The 7089-nt window shown below is 47.0% G+C and overlaps 1 non-coding gene and 1 pseudogene across 1 annotated transcript; both read right to left on the bottom strand.

Annotated features, from left to right (window-relative positions):
• Nucleotides 1-1430: 1430 nt before the first annotated feature.
• On the bottom strand, nucleotides 1431-1594 carry LOC146184325 (U1 spliceosomal RNA). The gene has a single exon (XR_014708979.1). It is a non-coding gene; the product is annotated as a U1 spliceosomal RNA (small nuclear RNA).
• Nucleotides 1595-3659: 2065 nt separating this feature from the next.
• LOC146184324 (U1 spliceosomal RNA) lies at nucleotides 3660-3839 on the bottom strand (annotated as a pseudogene).
• Between the last annotated feature and the right edge of the window lie 3250 nt (nucleotides 3840-7089).

The raw sequence follows: 7089 nt of genomic DNA, 5'->3' as shown, positions 1-7089 counted from the left end.
ACAGAATCTTTTTTTTTTTCTGTGTGTGTGTTTATCATAATCAATTTCTCCGTTACATATTCCATAAGGTCCCATGCACCTTCTGCAAAGGCCCTATCTCCTCCATCTCAAATAATCCCCTCAGACTACTTTTTTTTTTCTCCCTCCACTTATTATTTTTTTTTTGTGGTGTTTATTATCATCAATTCTTCCTTTATATATCCCATAAGGTCCCATCCACCCTCTGCAAAGGCCCTTCCTTCCCAGCCTATCTGTGGCATTTCAAATATGCCCTCAGACTACTTTTTTTTTTCCTCTCTTCTTTTTTTTTTCTTTTGTCTGTTTAGTATCATAAATTCCTCCGTTACATATTCCATAAGGTCCCATCCACCTTCTGCAAAGGCCCTATCTCCTGCATTTCAAATAATCCCCTCAGACTTTTTTTTTTTCTCCCTCCACTTCTTTTTTTTTTTTTTGTGGTGTTTATTATCATCAATTCTTCCTTTATATATCCCATAAGGTCCCATGCAACCTCTGCAAAGGCCCTTCCTTCCCAGCCTATCTGTCGCATTTCAAATATGCCCTCAGACTACTTTTTTTATTATTATTATTATTATTTTTTTATTATTATTATCTAATCTCCTCCTATATTATCCCACAAGGCTCTTTGCCCCTTCTGCAAGGCCCCACTCCTCCCACCGCGCGCATCCAACTGCTCGCATAAGCATCCATGACATTCCAAATCTCCCTCTCAGATTTTCTTTTTTTTTTCCCCTTTCTTTAAACCTCATAATTATCTCTACATATGTCATGAAGGCTTTCTCCTTTGCGCGGCACGTCCCCGCTTCAAAATCCACCAATCCTTGTTGTACGAGTGTTTGCCCTTCCATGTTTGGCATTTTTCTCCAGGGGTCATCGACATTGACTACCAACGACAACGCTTTCGCTCCCCCTTCCTCTCCCCTCTTTCATTCCCCCTTCCCCTCTACTCGGCCCCGTTGCGGTGTATCCCTGCAAGTACAGGAGACAGTTATAGGGCCGTGTAATCTCCCCCTTCTCCTCCCCCCTCAACAAGAATCTCATTATTATTATCTGTCACACAGAGCAAGTGTGACAGATACTGCGTCTTTTTCTTCCAGGGACAGTAGCGATGGTGTACCTACAAACTTGCTCTAGGCGGATAAAGTGCGACTAATTAACGCCGATAAGAGGCAAATGATAGAGGAGAGGAGGGATTCCCCTGATACTTAATATCTGAAATAGACTGCTGAAGGTCATTTCTTACTAAGCAAACCTGTGCATCCCACGAGGTTTATCTATTTATGATCTGAATTATTACGTAACTAAACTCTCCTAAAGCGAACGACCTCGCATTACCGAAGTGCCTGCAACGGAGCAGCACCAAAACAGCCGCCGATGAGTTATATAATCTGACTTTTGATGGTATAGCGAGGGGGAAAGCGCGAACGCAGTCCCCCACTACCAAAAATTGCATGCCCCATCTGCCCCAGTTTGGGGTAGTGGCAGGGGTCAGCACGAGCGTAGTGCAATGCCCGCTCCTCTCCATGGAGGCACCGCCTTGCTGAACACGGTAGCCTCGGCACCAGGTAAGTATGCTTGGACGACGTCTCTGCCGCGGAGGCAACCTACAGAGACACCGCCTTCTGCTCAAGTTACGACCGTTGGGAAATAAAAGAACGTGCCTCTCCCTGCTCCGTGTTGCTTGTCCACCCGGAGAATAACAAATGTTTTCTTGCGAACTCTCAAGCTGTTAATTCAAAACTATTTTGTAGAAGCCTACTGATCATTATATGTGCACAAAATAGGCTACAAAGTCGCGCAACACGCTGGCGTATGTCTCAGTGTTGCTAATAGACATGTTTAACGGGCGGTGGCGCCACCTCACACGCCTTCCAACTTCTCGCATTCCTCTACTGCGGCAATGCACTGCAGCGTATTGAGCGATTGAGCGTGCAGAGTTCGTGCCCCCAAGCAGTTCGTACCGGAGAAAGTCCCAGCGATTCGCGCGTTTCCGGCAAGAAACCATCCCCGTGAGTCTCGCAAGTGGCGTCACGGACTCCGATCGCATTGTAGTAGCGACCGTAGCAGAGTGTGCCACGGGACTCGGGTATTGCACAACAGGGGAAGATCACTTGACAAGGGTAACGTAGAACCTGCGTCACGGCTACAATCCTCGCCCTCTCAGCAGTTTTTTTTTTTTTTTTACTCTTTTCCGGGCTTTTTCTTTCGAACTTTTTTCCTTGTCTTTTTTTGCGCACGTTCTTTGTAGAGGTCCCGTATTCCTTCCCGATATTCCGCTAACCACGCCCTACCTCCATTTCCCTCTTCGTGCTAACATACATTAAGTGTCCTAGGATTTAACGTGCTTTCTATACCTGCCGCGTTTTTTTTTTTTTTTTTCAATTCATTTCACCACCTTTCTACCTGTTTCTTTTCAACGCACTGACCTGTTTGCTCATCCACGACCCTCGCCTTGCTTTACATAGCGCAAATATGAAAAAGTTAACCTTCACGGTCTGCGTAGGGTTGTTCAATATGAAAAGGAACAAAGTTATGCCATTCATTAAGTTACCCGTTCCTCTGTCGTTTATGTGTCAAGTATACTTTTTTGTGTGTTTTATTGATTATAAATGTAATGTCCAAAAGTAATTTTCGCCTTTACTTGAGAAAATAAAACGAACCGTCTTTTTGAGCAAACCGATAGTTCCCTTTCATACTCGGAGACAGTGTACAAAGACTACGTAGGGAAAGCAGCGTCAGAAATCGAGCAGGCAACGCAGCTTGTGGAGGTGGCACGCATACGTGCTTACTTGTTTTTTGTTTTTCCTTATAAACCACTTGGCTTAGACGACAATTACTATTTCGAATGAAATTAGAGCATTCTGCGTCTCTCGTACTATACTAAACAGTACCCTAATTTCGGCAATTAAACAAAAAGCACATGCAAATCTGCGTGTATTTCGCTTCGCTCCGAATATAATCTCAAAGCAATTCCTATCAGTTTAAAAAAAATCTAATAAACCACGTGGCGTAGACGGCCCCCGCCGTGAGTGAGTGATGCAGTGGTAAGACGCGCCCGACTACTGTGCCGGAGTTCCCGGGTCCGAACCCGACCACAGCGGCTGCGTTTTTCGATGGAGGCGAAACGAAGGGGCGTCCGTGTGCTGTGCGATGTCAGCGCTCGTTAAAGATCCTCAGGTGGTCGAAATTACTCCGTAGCCCTCCACAACGGCTCCCCTTTCTCTCATTCCACTTTCACTCCCACCTTCCTCCCTTCCCTTACGGCGCGGTTGAGAGCATCTGTCACACAGAGCAAGTGTGACAGGTACTGCGCCTTTTTCTTCCAGCGACAGTAGCGATGGTGTACCTACAAACTTGCTCTAGGCGGATAAAGTGCGACTAATTAACGCCGATAAGAGGCAAATGATAGAGGAGAGGAGGGATTCCCCTGATACTTAATATCCGAAATAGACTGCTGAAGGTCATTTCTTACTAAGCAAACCTGTGCATCCCACGAGGTTTATCTATTTATGATCTGAATTATTACGTAACTAAACTCTCCTTAAGCGAACGACCTCTCATTACCGAAGTGCCTGCAACGGAGCAGCACCAAAACAGCCGCCGATGTGTTATATAATCTGACTTTTGATGGTATAGCGAGGGGGAAAGCGCGAACGCAGTCCCCCACTACCAAAAATTGCATGCCCCATCTGCCCCAGTTTGGGGTAGTGGCAGGGGTCAGCACGAGCGTAGTGCAATGCCCGCACCTCTCCCTGGAGGCACCGCCTTGGTTGAAGAGAATTTTATTTTTCATGAATATCTACAGAACACAAATGTATCCGTCTGGGGCCTTGGCGGACAAAAATTGCAATAATTCTAGAGGTGTTCAATCACGTACATATACACAAATGTACATAACAATATCCATGCAAATATACATACAAATATACATGCTTTTTCGCTGATATCATTTCTGTACAGCTTTTTTTGCTTTGTGGAGCTATTTCATCATAACACCATTGAAACGATTCTCTCACTTGCCTATCTTCCTAGTATGGAACGATAGGCGTGGTCACGTTACCATTTGCAACAACAATGAATCTCGTTGGCCAATGTCGGAGGAATTCTTCCTCCCCCAGCATGACAAGTTCCTCATTCAAGTGAGTGTAGACTAATGTTCTTAATCTATGCAGCATCGGAAACATGGCTTTTTGCGGTCGCCCCCGCAAAACAGCCAGGCCTCTCCGCTTCCACATTACATACATGCCTATACACATGACAAGCTCTATGAAAATGTCTCTGTGGCGACTCTGCCACTGCATTCTGGCATGAAACATGCGCGTCACTAGGCGCCAGAATGTGCGCGCCACACAACATTCATGCAAAACATGATCTAAGGTTTCAGTGCGACCGCATTGCGGGCATAACGCGGAGCGCGCCACGCCCCACGCTGCAAGGCGGTCGGCTGTTGGTAGTGCCTGCCATTCTCGTAACCAAATGAAATCGCGGACATCCGCTTGAAGGGAGGCTGTGATCAACGGCCTCCGCTTCCTTTTGCAAACCTTCCTGCGCTGGTCATCATTCAGGCGCTGAATAGCTATGTTTTCACGTATGTCTGTGGGGGACATTTCCTTGGGGTCACAATTGGGTAATGCGTTCTACATCATGCGTAGTGATTGTACAATATATTTAAAACACTGGTGGTCTCTCAGCTGCCGGACCTGTGCATGAGTCCATTCCAAACAGACGGCGAGAGGTGCCCATAAAATACACAGTAAGTTGTTTGCCACGGTATACTACATCCGCGATGATATCCCAAGTGGCTCTCAGGGCCAGCACGCGGCACATTATTTCAAAGTCCGGGATGCTGAAGCCTCCCATTCTAGTCGGTAAGCGGACCAGAGTCCTTGAAACACTCTCGTTCTTTTCATTCCATAGGAACGAACCACAAGCACTAGCTAACCGCTGTAGGACTCTGCGAGGAGGACGGGCCACTTTGGCTACGTAAAAAAGGGACGCCACCACACTGCTTTTGATGAGGCATGCTCGCTCAGAGAAGGGTAAGTAAAACGTTTGAGCTACGTCGATCCGTTTCTCAGCTTTTTGTCTTATTTCTTTCCAGGTGCTACGAGCTACCTCACCGGACGCTAGGAATGTAACACCCAGGACTTTCACACCATCAACCCAGGCAACACCATCAGGAAAGTTTTCGTTAAAAGCTCCGAAACGCAGTGCTTGGCTTTTTGCCGGATTGAGGCGTGCACCTGACAGGCAGCTATATATGTGGAAAATACGCAGAAATGCGTTGTAACTATCAATATTCCTTATGAAAAGAGAAACATCATCAGCGTATGCTGCTACTTTCACCTCGCCCTGGCCTGGGAGAGGGAACCCGCGTATTGACCTGCAGTTTTGAATCTGCTGCAACAAAGGCTCTATGCACAGCACGAAAAGGAGAGATGAGCGAGGACAACCTTGCCGTATTCCCCTGCTCACAGCAATTGGATCACTGGGCTGGCCGTTGATTACCAGGTGAGCTTCTAAATCGGTATACAGCAACCGAAGGGTTCCTATTAAACGCTCCGGAAAGCCAAAACATTCTAGAACAGCAAAAAGATATTCTCGTTCTACACGATCAAATGGCTTTTCTTGGTCTAGGGATACAAAAGCGCCTGAAACCTGAGTATGTGTTGCAAAGGTGAAAAGATCGCGGGTTAGAGCTAGCGAAGAAAAGATTGTGCGCTCTGGTACACAGCATGTTTGGGCATTGCTGATCAGTTCAGGTAAGACAGCTGTTATACGATGTGCTAGTATTGCAGCAAATATTTTATAATCTGAGTTGAGTAAGCAGATGGGCCTCCATGCCTTCGGTTCAGACGGTTCACCGCCACTTTTTAGAATGAGTACGACTCTACTCTCGCGGAAAGTTTCCGGTCTAATCCCTTCCGTAAGGAGTCCGTTGAGCATTGACAGTAGGTGTAGTTGTATTACTTCGAAAAACGTCTTATAAAATATGATTGGAAGCCCGTCCGGGCCTGCGGCTGCAGAGGCATTCATTCCCTGTACCGCGATCCGAAGCTCATCCGAGGTAATTGGACTGCAAAGATCTTCCCGCAGTTCTTCAGGAATGCGAGCTATACCCGAACAAAATTCTCGAATATCACAGTTCAGACTTCCACTATTTCTACCTTCGGTCGTGAACACGTGCGAAAAATGTGCGCTGAATACTTCCCTTATGTCTTCGGCGTTGTCAGACTGTGTCCCGTTCGGCAGTACAACAAAGGGAATCGATGTAACTCTTTCTAAAGAGCCGCTGCGAGCACTGCGAAGGACCGCGGGGTCAACAACAGGCCTCCCCTTCACAAACAATTCTGCGGCTGTGCGCGAGCTAAGGCGAAGCAGGAGTTCGTAACGAGCTTTTAACTGATTTAAATAGTCCTGCATGGTGAACGTGAGAGGCTCACCACGCCGTACTATGCGTGCTTTCCGAAGGGTGTCGTTTATTTCAGCTGTCAGCCTCAACTTTCTTTCCCGACCTCCTTTCATTAGCTCTGCACGAAAGCTGGCCTTCAAGGAATCCCAACATCGCGGCTCCACTGGGCGGCTGCACGTGTACTCGAGTGCCACACGCAGGGTGGCAACGCTCACCGGATCATATACGAGTGTTGTGTCCATTTTCCAGTGATTCTTAAATGGAGCTGACTGGTGGAATGATAACTTTACAGATACGGGGAAGTGATCAGAGATGCGTGGGACATCAGGCGGGAATCTGAGGACGTCACAGCTGGTAACATGAGTGGCTAGATTTTCAGGGAAGTAAAAGCGGTCTAATCGGCTCATGTTAGAGCCGCGTTGCCACGTTGCTTCAAATTCGTTACCATGCAGATCGATCCACGCATCTCTAAGCCTGAAGCTACGTATGAGTCGTTTTAGTGCTCGTACACCTGTGTAAGGCCTGCCCTGTCTGCGACCACTGACATCTCTGTGAGGGTCCTCAACACAGTTGAAATCCCCAACCAGAAAAGTGGGATAGCTATCAAGCATGTAGGCATCGAGTGAATCAAAAAATTCAGAGGTGCAAGAGCGCTG

This window comes from Amblyomma maculatum, chromosome 7, assembly GCF_055883805.1.
Source record: "Amblyomma maculatum isolate TAMU_Amacu chromosome 7, ASM5588380v1, whole genome shotgun sequence".
NCBI classification, from domain to species: domain Eukaryota; kingdom Metazoa; phylum Arthropoda; class Arachnida; order Ixodida; family Ixodidae; genus Amblyomma; species Amblyomma maculatum.
The sequence above is the reverse complement of the archived record's forward strand: the minus strand, read 5'-3'. Positions and strand labels throughout refer to the sequence as shown.